This window comes from Ptychodera flava (assembly GCF_041260155.1).
Source record: "Ptychodera flava strain L36383 chromosome 23 unlocalized genomic scaffold, AS_Pfla_20210202 Scaffold_23__1_contigs__length_28996876_pilon, whole genome shotgun sequence".
NCBI classification, from domain to species: Eukaryota; Metazoa; Hemichordata; class Enteropneusta; family Ptychoderidae; genus Ptychodera; species Ptychodera flava.
In genome coordinates this window covers 3,338,845-3,352,951 of record NW_027248277.1, presented here as the reverse complement: position 1 = coordinate 3,352,951, position 14,107 = coordinate 3,338,845, and the positions used below count along the sequence as shown (strand labels likewise).

Below are 14,107 nucleotides of genomic sequence, written 5' to 3'. Positions count from 1 at the left end.
AGACAAAGTTTTCTTCATCAATGGTCTTCATCAATGTTGATTACAAGATAGTATCGAAAGCGATTTATAATGTACTCCCTCATATAATTCATCATAATCAGTTTGGCTATGTCAAGGTAGAAATATCATAGAAGCTATTCGCTCTATTTCAGATGTTATATATTTTACGAAGAAAAATCACATTCCAGGTTTACTTTTATTGCTAGACTTTGAAAAGGCATTTGATACAATTGACTTTAATTATTTTACAAAAATGCCTTCATGTGTTTGGGTTTGGCACTTTCTTTATTCGATGGATAAATGTTTCTATTCCAACATTAAACAATGGTTATACATCTGGTTATTTTGATGTTACGCATGGAGTTCGACAGGGGGACCCTCTGTCAGCCTACCTTTTCATAATTGGTTAGAAATGCTTTCTATATCAATACGTGGTGATAGCGCCATCACGGGCATTGATGTAGAAGGAAATTGTACTAAAATTGTACAGTATGCAGATGATACAACTGCAGTCTTGGCGGATACTGATTCTGCCAAATGCCTCTTTTCCACTTTGAAGAGTTTTGAAATTGTTTCAGGCCTTAAGAGTAAATGTTGATAAATCAGAGGGTTTATGGCTTGGCTGCTCATGTAACCACTCAGAAAAACCCTTTGGCACTAAGTGGCCAAATGGGCTGGTTTAAGAAAAATATTTATACTCAAGATGCTATTCAGCCTGCTTGATCACAACTATGGCATACTAGTAACACTGGGGCAAATTGTATCTACACTGCCAGTGTGCTACTAAATGCTTTCTTCTGCACCAAAAAAACTTTTATTCTTGGGGCTCAAAAATTTGGGAAGACTGCATATATTTGCCACATGAGAGGCTTGTAGCTTATGACAAGCTATCATACTGTGAACACTGACTGAATGCCACAGAAATATTCTGTACCTGTTGTAATGTACACTTCACATTGCTATCAGAATTTTAGAATTCAATTGCTACCTAATTTTATTTCTGGTGGTAAAAGTTTACCATCAGAAATGAAAAAGTATTTCTATCCTGGAAATGTCATAAAAACAAATATCATTAATGCAACAAGTCATTGTTGATGACACAGTCCCCGCTTGTCCATTTTATTATAATCTTTGGTGTCTAGGTAGCTGTAGTCTAGGTAGCTGTGGAATGACATTGATGCAACGGATGCATCAGGCCTGTGACTTGCACAGTAAAGTAATCTGGGAACGTTCAATAAATGACTCATCTCTGCCGGTAATGACCACTGAAGGAACTTTTGATTACATCACACATAAAGATGCCCTCATGCACTGCCTCTTGTGTCATGAAGGCACATACTGTACACATGGTTTGGTGGAATTTTCGACATGGTATGGGATCGGGTATGTTGTTGTAATCAGCCATTTCGGATCATATAATGAAACAATTAATGTGCACAAGAATGTAGCCATAGTATTTTATCTTCGTATCACGTTTGAACAAAATCAGTCCATCGAGGGACAGTGACCTATGCTTATGTTTCAAGACATAAAAAAAATCACACCAAAATTGAAATCAAATGGCTGTCTATTGACCATACAGATCATAGCACAAAATTAGTAGACATGTATATGTATGCCATAGTACTTTATCTTTGTACCGAGTCTCAACTACATTGGTTAAGGAATATTTGCATATGATTAAGCCAAAGACATGAAAAAATCCAATAACGACCATCTGGCAGCCATATTGGAACTTGTCGAAGTAAATTGACATGTATATGTATGCCATAGTGCTTGATCTTTCTACCAAGTTTGGACAAAATGGGTGTAATGACCTTTGAATTACGCTTCAAAGACATGCAAAATTCCAACAAAATGGCAGTTCTGCAGCTATATTGGATCCTATCGCATGGTTAATTGAACATGCATATGTAGGCCATAGTGTTATGCCTTTGTGCCAAGTTTGAACAAAATCGGTTAAAGGATGTTTGAGTTATGGTTCAAAGACATGAAAAAATCGCAAAAAATGGCCACCTGTAGGCCATACTGGATCATATCACAAAATAAATTGGTGTTCATGTGAAGGGCTTAATGTTTTCCTTTTGTGCCAAATTTGAGCAGGATCGGTTCAAGGATGTCTGAGTTATGGTCCAAAGACATGAAAAATCGCAACAAAATGGCTGCCTCACGCCCATATTGGATCGTATCGCAATATATTTGACAGGCATATGTAGGCCATAGTGTTATGCCTTTGTGCCAAGTTTGAACAGAATCGGTTCAAGGATGTTTGAGTTATGGTTCAAAGACATGAAAAATCGCAAACAAAATGGCCGCCTCGCTGCCATATTGGATCGTATCGCAAAATAATTTGACATGCATATGTAGGCCATAGTGTTATGCCTTTGTGCCAAGTTTGAACAGAATCTGTTTGAGGATGTTTGAGTTATCCCTTACAAAAATATCCTATACCAGTCCTATAGGGTAGAGGCATGTAGGGTCTTATAGGACATCAGGCAGTAGTAGTCTTACAGGATTTTGGAACGCAGTCTTACAGGGAACCCTATAGGGAGCCCTATAGGGGGTCTTATAGGGAACCCTATAGGGGGTCTTATAGGGAGCCCTATAGGGGGTCTTATAGGGAACCCTATAGTGGTCTTACAGGGAGCCCTATAGGGGGTCTTGTAGGCAGCCCTATAGGGGGTCTTACAGGGAACCCTATAGGGTGTCTTGTAGGGAGCCCTATAGGGTACAGAATATGCTTTACATATTGTTATCATACTTTCTAAGAGATTGAACTCGCACAAGGCAAACAAACTTCTGTAAAAGAGTGCAGAAATTTTGTTAAGTAAGGAATAACTCCTTCTGATTTTGCTATAGGTACCAATGCAATGAATAACTGCAAAACTCACAAAAAGTCAGTCAACTTACAAAACAAGTAATTATAAACATGTAGTTTATTTCTAAAGGAATTAAGATTAACAATCAATCAAAACAGAAATCAATGCAACATACAGGGACTACAAAATATAAAGCAACCTACACATATGAATGCAAGGCCTACCTTTGACTTGTCACCTCAGCCAAGTGCATTATTAACTGAATAGATGTGTATCTTAACTCACGTAATTAAGAGGTCAGTTCAGTTGATGCTGCAATGTCGATTCTTACAGTTGTGACATATTAGTGAGCTCCCTTCTCCATAACACTGTTAGAATCTTGCTAATGGACCTTGGATCCTAATGTTCCATGCAATTTGGAGTTGAAATTTAGTACTTTACATTAACAAGAGCCATGCATGTTCACTGGTGCACTGCCTCAAGTGCAAATGAATAATGCGTGGCTGTACTATTATGTAATCAGCCCATTGTAAATGCAGGAAACTATTTACATAACAAAGCAAAGGCACAGGTCAGCTCACTTGACCTTGGATCTAACAAAGAGAGTCTTTGTCTGTGTACAGCCATGACATGTACAAATGGCAAAAGGAATATGGTATGTTCCTGGCATGTGTGTGTAAATAGAAATAGCTTTTGAGAAAGGGTATATGAGAATGTGTGAAATTCTACAGACTATTTTCGTAAGGGAATAATTATAATTATAAACATTACTCAAACATTACTTGTTCAGTTTTACAGTCCTAAAAGTCAGGCAGAATCATCTTGTAGGGTGTCCTATAGGGCACAAATATGAGCCTATGGACTAGTACGAACCTATAAGACATGACACATAAATCCTACAGCACAGGCGTTGTCCTATAGGACGGGTGCTATACGATGGAGGTAGCCCTATAGGACTCCTGCAGGGATCCTTGGGTCCTACAGGGATCCTGTAGGACTTTTTGTAAGGGATGGTCCAAAGACATGAAAAATTGCAACAAAATGGCCGCCTCGCGCCCATATTGGATCGTATCGCGAAATAATTTGACATGAATATGAAAGCCTATAGTGTTATGTCTTTGTGCCAAGTTTGAACAGAATCGGTTCGAGGATGTTTGAGTTATGGTCCAAAGACATGAAAAATTGCAACAAAATGGCCGCCTCATGCCCATATTGGATCGTATCAAAAAATAAATCGACGTGCATTTGTAGGTCATAGTGCTATGCCTTAATGCCAAGTTTGAACAAAATTGGTTCAGTAGTGTCTGAGAAACTGTTGATGACGGACTGACGGACGGACAGACGAGATGCAATCTATAAGTCCCCGCCAGACTTCCTCTGTGGAAAAACTGAACAAATATTTCTTTAATGTAAACGCTATCATGAACATCATACAAAACATCTTGATTTGCAAAATTAGGAACTCCTGAATGCCACGAAAGCTGTAATTGCCACACTTGAGATCATAAACTGGCTAAAAGTTGCTCAAAGTGGCTACAAAGATTTTTGATTTGGCTAATCAGTTGGCTAATCATTTTGGTGACTTAGGGGGAGCCCTGAACTACACATGATGGCATCAACCCAAGGCTCAACTAGCGGTCAGAAGGTTTGAAGAAGGTAGACCATGTTGTGCAAAAGAGTCCTTATGACTCATTTTGGCTCTGATGGCACAGCGAAATTGGAAACTGTACTCAATGGATATAAAGACACCTTACAAGGAAATTAATTAGAAAGAGATATACGTCCTCCAACAGAAGCCAATTGCCCAGGTAAAGTTTGGCATCTACAAAAGTGTGTATACGGTCTTGGTGATGCTTCCCTGTACTGGTATAAACGTGTGAAATCTGTCATGATGGAAACTGGTGCTAATGTATCCAAGGTAGATCCAGCGGTGTTCTATTGGATCAGCAAGGATGGTGTGGTGATCGGCTATTTGGCAAGTCATGTGGATGACTTTGTATGGGGTGGAACACCAGAATTTGAAGCAACGGTCATCAATCATATTCGTGCAACATTGCATGTTGGTAAAGAAGGTAGCCACATGCATTTCAATATGTCAGCATGAGTCTTACAAGTGGTGATGATGAAATACATTTGGATCAAGACAACTACATTGACAATCTGAAACTTATCCACATTAAGAGATGTAGAACTTTGGAAAAGGACATGCCACTGACTGATATTTAGAGAGATTTTTTGCAATCGAAGGTGGGTCAAATATTATGGATAGCACATCAGAATCGTCCAGATATATTGTTTGATGCATGTAATCTGGCAACAAGCATCAAAAATGGGAGGTGTTGAAGATCTTCTACACGCCAACAAAGTCATCAGAAGGATTAAAACTGACAGAATATCATAGAAGTTTCATCATCTTGGTGATGGAAGGTTATCATTAGTTGTGTAAAATGATGCTTCACTTGGTAATCTCTCAGATGGCGGCAGCCAGGGTGGTCACATAATTCTTTTAGCCGGGGAGACTGGCAAATTTTCACCTATTAGTTGTAACTCCAAGAAGATTTGCCATGTAGTACGCAGTATCTTAGCAGCAGAAACACTTGCAATGGCAGATGGCATTGATGCTGCATTGGTTATTGCTATCCTATTTGCAGAACTGACTTCAGGCAAACCAACGTCTGAAGTATTACCCCTTGTGCGCCTTACAGATTGTAAGTAGCTGTGTGAAGCTGTAAAGTCAACAAAAGTGGTCGGAGAAAAACGGCTAAGAATTGAAATAAGTGGAATCAAGAAACTGGTCGAGAATCATCAAATACAAAGGATAATTTGGTCAAAGAGCAAGAAACAGGTAGCATATTGTGTGACGAAAAAATTAGCGTCGCCTCTACTGCTGATGAAAGCACTTGCTGAAGGAGCAGTTGACTTGCACTAACTTCATCTGTACAAGATTTTTGTATTTAAATTCAGTACATGGACATGAAGAAAGACTAGAGTTTTGTTGTTATTTGTTTATAATGCATTTAATACAGCAGTGTTTCGACCGGACATTTTATATCGGACGATGTATTTCCTTTTGAACAAAAGAATAAGGGGACATTGTTAACCATGCAGCTCCTGTCATTGATATATTGACATCATTAGTTTACCTTTGACTTTGGATTTCTGAGCATGTGCAGAGTTTTTTCCATGCCAGTCTTTTTCAACACCGCTTCAAAACGAGTGCGCATGCGTGAAGTTATATTTGCAGCACAGATTTCGCGGGAAAACTCATGCCTTTGCTCTATTTCCATCCCAAAACTTCATCGGTAGCTTACAGTTAATGCACGTGAACAGAATAAAAACCAACAACGTCAGCACAGGGAGAGGGTTTATGGTTTTCGCCACGACTACAAATGCCATGCTGAAGATACGTTTACAAGGCCCTGTCAGTCAACGGATGTAACCGCCTTCGCCCAAGAAATTTGCATATGAATGGCAAAAATGTTGACCTTTTGTTTACCCCACCCGATATTTTTTTCTAGCGAGCGTTAGATGTTGAAACTTGGGGTTTTGTTGTCTATTAAATTACATTTGACATACTAGATGTGACAGAATATCTGTGCATGTGATGGTGATGAACGGCATGAATGAAAGTTGAAATTTTATGGAATTTTGATATGTGTTCTTGTTTCATCGGCGATGTCGTCTGCAGGGTTTTCAGTATCTACAATCTGCATAACAATAAAAGGGCTTCCCGGGATTTCCCTCTTGCCGATACCAGCTTGACAAGTCTGATACGAGTGGCATGGATCCCAACACACTTTCAATAAAGCTTAAATGTGAATTATACGACAGACAATTAGTCTGTTAACTCGACACCAAATCAACCAAAAGTTATAACGTCATGTCAGTAGTTGTCATCTGCATGTACTTATTAGTGCAACACCTCGACATGTCGTCTCCAGTGTGTGCCCACGCACCTCAGACAAGATCTGTTTATGGTAACACATGTAATGGTGATCTTGTAAGACTTTCAAATGCTGTTATTGCGAGGAATGCCAATTGCATGTTTCGGGAATATTTGTGCAAAACGCGCATTATACAAGCTCGTCACGACGAAGGGTTTGTTCAAACATAAAATCAAAACTACATTCCTCGTCGTTTGTTTTACTACCACGGAAACACTACAGAGAATTCGACAAAATTGGATGCACTACAGCTAACTACAAAACCAGCGCATACATTTGCACCAGATGTTATGAGAGAGTCAAAGAGATAATTGGAGATGAAATTATTGCTGAGAAACAGTCTTCTTCGGAGGTGAGTGCTGATATTTTCAGCTGTTTGTTCCGACTACAACACATAAAGTACAAGCAAACTTACTTTTTTGACAATATTTGCACTATTTTTGTTCTAAATACACTTTAATAAACCACCTAATATAAGTACAGACTGTGAGAACTAAAAGCTGGATAACTGTTCAAAGTTCATAATGAATAACAGTGCATCTATCAAAAAGTAACAGTGACACAGGTATCAAATATTCCACCACCTTTTATGGAGACCATGATATACTGGTCAGTAAATATTATACCAATGCTTAATGGGTATACCAGAGTAGGATTGGTTGGTTTCATTTATGGGGTTCACTATGAGATGTAATGATAATTTTCACAGTAACTTTCATTCTTTGGGTAAGTGTTAAAATTGTGCCAGAGAATGCAGTGTTGTATCAATCTTTTAGAAGATATGTTGAAGATGTGACATGAAAATTCTGTTGCCTACTAAGCTTATAAGAAAATCAACACAGAGAACATTGTTAATCAAATTATTTTTATCTGTAGATTTTATTTAATGGACACCATAGTATATCATGTGTGAATTCCCGCCATTTCATAAAATGCAATTGTTATGAAAGTTCAGAGTCTCAGGATTGAAGCATTAGCATTAGAATCATCAGAAAATATCTCAGGATCCAGTGATGTTTTGTTTTGAGAGTTTCAAGACAGGTCAATGTGCATCTCAATCTATCCTCAATCTTTTTATGAAATCTATTATCAGGTAAATATTAAAATCCTCAAAACAGGTATTTCCTTCATTTTAAACTCCAGGTTTCCATAGGAATCTGTAAAAGTGAGAAAAAAGAAAGGATTAAATTTGATGATATTTGATATTTGATGATATTTGTATACATAATGCTATGATTGAGCCATGAACACTTTCCATTTACAGCATATTTTGCTTCTCTATCTCCTTAAACTCTCCATAGGTACCACATGTCAGTCATCATTTCAAGAGGCATGTGACGTTATTCAAAGACAAGTTTGACTTAAGTTTAGAATTTTAAGATAATTAAGCTACAGAGAGTGATAAGTTTGGCTACTGAAAAACGTGAGTAATGAAGTTCTGTTTTAAATTATCACTGGGGAAAAAGGCACAGATAATAACTGACACAAAGATTTATCAATTACTTTGTTTACATTTGCCCTTTCTTGTTTTCCTGGTTTCATAGTAAAAACAAAGCCGAAGGGCTTTGTAGCAACTTAGGCTTTGTTGCAAAATGTATAATTAAATGTAAGTGTAGACTTTAAAAATATTTCCATAACAACAACGCTGATGTAACACATTGGTCTATGAAATTAAGAGAAATGCATTTCATCTTTATTTGAAAATGGAGAATTAGACACTTATGTATGTTCTCTATGACAATAACAAAATTACAGGGGAAATAGAGCCAAAAGTTGCAGATCATATGAAAGGTGATGTATTACTGTGGATCTGTTTTCTTTTCAGAATCATTACCAACATTTCCAGTTCTCCTGGCCAGATTCCAGGTTGAACTGTACAGGCATCAAATGCAGCAAGAAAATGAATATAACAAGCTGTACGACCCTCAAGAGATGGAGGAATTTTGTGAAAAGAAGTGTCCAGGTCTGTTCAGCCTGATGGTAAATGGCACAAGACAACTAAGTAATTTCCCATAGGCCACCACAGTAACGTTAATGAGCTCGATTTTCCTATTTTAAAATATTCAGCGGCGCGAATCCTCTTAACAGGTGTTAGGTCAATGTCAGCTTGACTACTGATTAATTTTTTTGTGTAGGCAAGTCCACAGAAATTTTGAGATAGCAATGAAAATAGCACCCTCAGTGGTGTTTTAACAAAATTCAGGCTTATTGTTATGATTTCTATTAGCCCTACAACTCCTCATATTACCATCAAATGCTTCAGCCATTATTCACAACAGTCGGCATTTTGATTCGGGCAGAAAAATATCTTTACAAAAATTCTTGACGTTAAAGTTCAAACTAAACAAGCATCCATGCAGATATCAAAACTTCAAGGTCTGCAATATTTTTCTTCCGAACTATCTTCGTCGGTAACTAACCCGGAAGTGAATTAGTGGTCTTGTGCCAAATGCTCTCTCAAGAGATGACACAAGACTCTCTCTTGAGAGAGCTGCAGTTATCAGAAACCAGATATCAACTGAAAATGCTCACGTGTTTCATTATATATCAATGTTATGTGTAAATTTGAACCTTTGCCACATGTTTGAAACTTCATTGAAATTATTAATTATGATCAACATAATGAACAATAATCATCGCCGATTAATTCTAAAAGGTCATGAGGTATACAAATATGTAATTAGCTGAAATAAAGATATTAAAGTTTCTTGACTGCTCTTATTGTATCACCGCTTTATCTAGCAAGTGTAATTACTGTTGGCCAAGTCCTTCAAGCCATATATGCCGAGCTGTGAAAGCTCATTAGATATGCAAATTATAAATTAGCTGACATGAAAATGTGAAATGACTTTGGATATTGTTTTGACCTAGTACCTGGTATAATTATCAATGTACATAGCATGTTTTGCCAACTTTGATCAAGTAAATCTCGGTATATATCCCTAATAAGCAAAGTTCATTAAATATGTAAAATAGGAATTGGCTTTAGTAAAAATGCTGAATGATTGTCAATAATGTTGTATCATGATATCTGCAATATGTGTAGCAAATTTTGTCAACTTTGGTCAAGTCAATTCAGACATATATCTCTAATTAGGAAAGATCATTAAATATGCAAATTAGGAATTGGCTGAAGAGAAAATGCTTAATGACTTTCAATAATATTGTATTATAGTGTCTTTAATGTACATAGTAAGTTTCATCAATTTTGATCAAGGCAATTCAGATAAATATCCCTAATTATGAAAATTCATTTAATATTAAAATTAGGTTTTGGCTGAAGTAAATATGTCTTCTGACTTTCAATAATGTTATATCACAGTATCTTTGATGTATATAGCAAGTTTCAACAACTACAATCAAGTTAATTCTGATATATATCCCTAATTGGGAAAGTTCATTAAATATGCAAATTCAGAATTGGCTGAAGTAAAAATGCTTAATGACTTTCAAAAATGTTGTATCATAGTGGCTTCAATACATGTAGCAAGTTTCATCAACTTTGGTCCAGTGATTTCAAATTTATATTCCTAATTAACAAAGTTCATGAAATATGCAAATTAGGAATTGGCTGAAGTTAAAACGCTTAATGACTTTCAATAATGTTAAATCATAGTATCATAGCCTATACATACCAAGTTTGGTTAATTTTGATCGGGTCAAATCAGACATATATCCCTAGTTAGGAAAGTTCATTGAATATGTAAATTAGCATTTATCTTTCATGTCACCCCTTAATGGTTCCCACTGCTGATATATCTTGGTGTGATCAACATTTGTAGCAAATCTCATCAAATTGTGTGTAGTCGTTTTTAATGTATATCCGTTTTTTCTAAAATCATTAATTATGCAAATGAGCAAAAAGTATGCAAGCCACACCCACCAAAAACTAATCAGTTCTTGCCATTTGCTAACTGAATATATGTACCAGATTTGATTCTGATCTGATATGCCGTTTTTGAGATATCGGACCAACAGACAGACAGACAGACAGACAGACAGACAGACAGACGGACAGACAGACATCGCTGCGACATATGCTCACGTGTGTAAACACGTGAGCAAAAATTCTACTGCTGCACTACATACTGTTGCTTATATGAGGTACGTAAGGAAAATTTACACATTTGATTAAGCTAGTCCTTGTCATCCTTTGGAAATGACATCACTGTGACAGATCCACACTCTCAATGCTTTCTGATGTAAAATATCACACTGACAATATTCCTGATCTCCGTGAACTTTACGACAGCAGGCCATCTATTCTTACTGAGAAAAAAGTTGAAATCTGGTACTTCCTTCTACGTAGTCACATACAACCGCATACATCAACAGATATAATCACTAAAACAGCTCACAGTCTTGCTTCTTCCAGACTTAATACAGACAATCCTCTCCACTTCCTACATGGGTATGGCAGAGGAACAACAACCCACGACTACACCATGGTGGCTGGCAAAACAGCAGAATATCTGGTCCAGCTATTCAAGAGTGTTGCTGAGAATTGTGGACAGTCAACTCTTGTCAGTCAATTTGCGGCTGCAAGGCTAAAATACCAAATACCAACTTTGCAGGTTGAAATAAGTGCTTACCACTTGGTTTCAGCAAATATTCAAAATCAAAGTCTGAGATGTGATTTTCCTCCATGTTTAGTGGCTGAGGTCATGTCTCAGAGATATGTATATTGCCTTGCGGGCACAGCTGTCATCAAGAGTGCCTATCTCTTTCTGGTGAGAAGTGTTTGGTGTGCACCCTTTACTGTTAGAAAATGTCCAGAAACTGTGAAAATTTTAACCAAGGTCTTCTGCCACCAACAAAACATCACCCATAGTCATCAAATACCCAAAAACCTGACATAACAGACGAAGACCCCACATTTCCTACACTAGACGAAACATACTATGATTCATCACACTTCAAAGAAAACCTCAAAAGACAAGTAGACCACTGTACAACAACCACAACAAACAAGAGAACAAGTTCACTGCACACAACAACATACACAGTACCAAACAACTAACAAGCAATGTAACTCATTGTATGCAGACAGGGCATACAAAAACAACCAGAGGTAGAATTTCATGTCCTGTAGCTCTTACAGGACAGAGCTAAACACAATCAACAGTAAAGTAACAATATGGCTACCAATTACAACATACACCCAAGTCTTCTTTTATACCCTGAAGGGGAAGTCAAACTGTGGGCATATCACAATCAACTATTGACAGTCCCATGGGAAGCAATGCATGCACATTGATTTGTTTGATACAAGGCAACTCATTCTGGCATCACACAAACAATCAGATACTCTATGACTACTTGCCAACAACACGGATGGATACCATCCTAACATCACTACGAGAAGGAAACAGGCTGTATGATTTGTATGTTACTGAACAGGGCAGAAAACTTTCAGTTGCAGATGCAGCAAATATACTTGCATATTTCAGTATACAAAACATAGGGCCAGAAATTGCTGTTGACATTGTCAATCCAGATAATTCTTCTGTTTCCCGAACACTTTCTCACCTGTTGTTGACCTTGCCAACCAAATCAGCTGCTATCTTTATTTTACAAGGAAAGTCCACTTTACTATTAGCGAGCCCAGATGATCATATTGTCTTTTTCGATAGCCACACACATGGAAATGTTGGTGCTATTGTATATATGCTGTCAAAAAAGAAAAGAGCTTGTAGATAGAATGTTGCAGTACTTTAATTCATTATCAAATTCAATGCAATATACTCTTGGATCACTGACTGTTGTACAATACACATGAGTTTGGCATGCTTCTTGGTGAAGCATTACAATATGCTAAATGATGAATACAATTGAAATGTTTCCACAAAAGTCTTCAGCCCATCATAAGGTTTATGAAATTTACACATTAATGTGGCTATCCTTTGCAATCTTTAGATGCTCTTATTTCAGTTACAAAAATAAATGAAAATGAAACAAGGAAATGATACTGATGTTTTACATGACAATTGTTCTTGGTCCTGATTTCTTAATTAATTTTCATGTACATATGTATTTATACTTTTCTCATAATTATTGACATCTATAGTGTATGACCAAGGAATATTAAAATCTCATTTGATTATTTATTTTTCTATAAGATGGTGTCAAGTCTCTTTGTATGTCAAGTAACTGATTACTCACAATCAGAATACTGAAATTCTACAGTTATGCTTGTTACATCTATTTAGGTATCCTACCTGCTACACACTGCATAACCAATTTATCAGTTTGCATGCAAACAACTGAGAATTTATTTAGAAATGAATTGATTTTATAATTAATACAAACATAATTCAAACTGTAAATTCATATAATGAACAATGATAAAATCTACTTACCAATTAGTGCAAATGGGAATGCTTCACCTATTCATTTTGTAGGATCTTCCTCACATCAATGATTAGCAAATCCTTTTTAATCTGACTTTTTCAAGTAAAAACAAAATACATCTAAATGGATGTCTGTCTGTCATGCGTTCACATCTAGCACATCTAAATATCAAATATGTCACTCTGATTAACTACACGATTGGACCATTGCAGTCAAAACAAATAGTGTCTTAGAAACGTTTGGTGGTTAAAAACTTCACATTCTTAACTTCTTGGACTCACGCCTACACTGTTAACTCTCATTAATCTAATATAAACATATCCATAATTATAGGGAGGAATCTTTGATACATATAATTTTACAAAGTATTAAATAACAAGGTTTACAAATAAGGCCAAAGTAATTAAATTCTTTGTTTTGCGTCCACTCTAAATGGGAAAAGGTACGCGTCTAAGCGGCTGAAAAACACACACAACAAAATTACCACAATGTAATTTGATTGCAGCAAATACAAAATTGTAACAAAATTTCAGTTCAGAAAAGCAAAGCTAAAATGTCCTAAAATTTCCTATTCAAATACACTGTGTGTGTTTTTCATGAAAACCTTCAAAACCTAGGCGGGTGGGGACGCAAAACAAAGAATTTAATTACTTTGGCCTAAGTATTAATATGAACTTACCTGCATCATCCTTGGGTGCTTATATTCATCCAATAGATATGTACAATAAAGAGAAGTGACAGGTATCAAAGCAACCAACTACCAAGTGATCAGCCATAAACCTGCAATATTAATGCCCTTAGTAATAATAACTTGAGAGTGAATAATACATTCAGTTCAACAAATTCATGGTAATGTGTTGTCAGGGTTGGCCATGCATACTAAAACATGACAATCATGTCTTTGATCTCACTTGTTAATTACATAGAAGTAAAAACAGATCTTGCCTATTGGAAAAATAAATGAAAGCTGGTATCCTTCGTGAAGAGAATGGG

The 14,107-nt window shown here is 36.6% G+C and overlaps 2 protein-coding genes and 1 long non-coding RNA gene across 3 annotated transcripts in view; 1 reads left to right on the top strand and 2 right to left on the bottom strand.

Annotated features, from left to right (window-relative positions):
• LOC139123475 (uncharacterized) overlaps positions 1-14,107 on the top strand; it is a 1,125,851-nt gene that overhangs the window by 310,897 nt on the left and 800,847 nt on the right. The window lies entirely within an intron of this gene.
• Positions 1-14,107, bottom strand: part of LOC139124320 (colorectal mutant cancer protein-like) — a 508,515-nt gene that overhangs the window by 302,588 nt on the left and 191,820 nt on the right. The window lies entirely within an intron of this gene.
• LOC139123940 (uncharacterized) lies at positions 7,626-13,207 on the bottom strand. The gene is made up of 3 exons (XR_011549800.1): positions 13,123-13,207; positions 12,293-12,433; positions 7,626-7,920 (listed from the first exon to the last, which is right to left on the bottom strand). It is a non-coding gene; the product is annotated as an uncharacterized lncRNA (long non-coding RNA).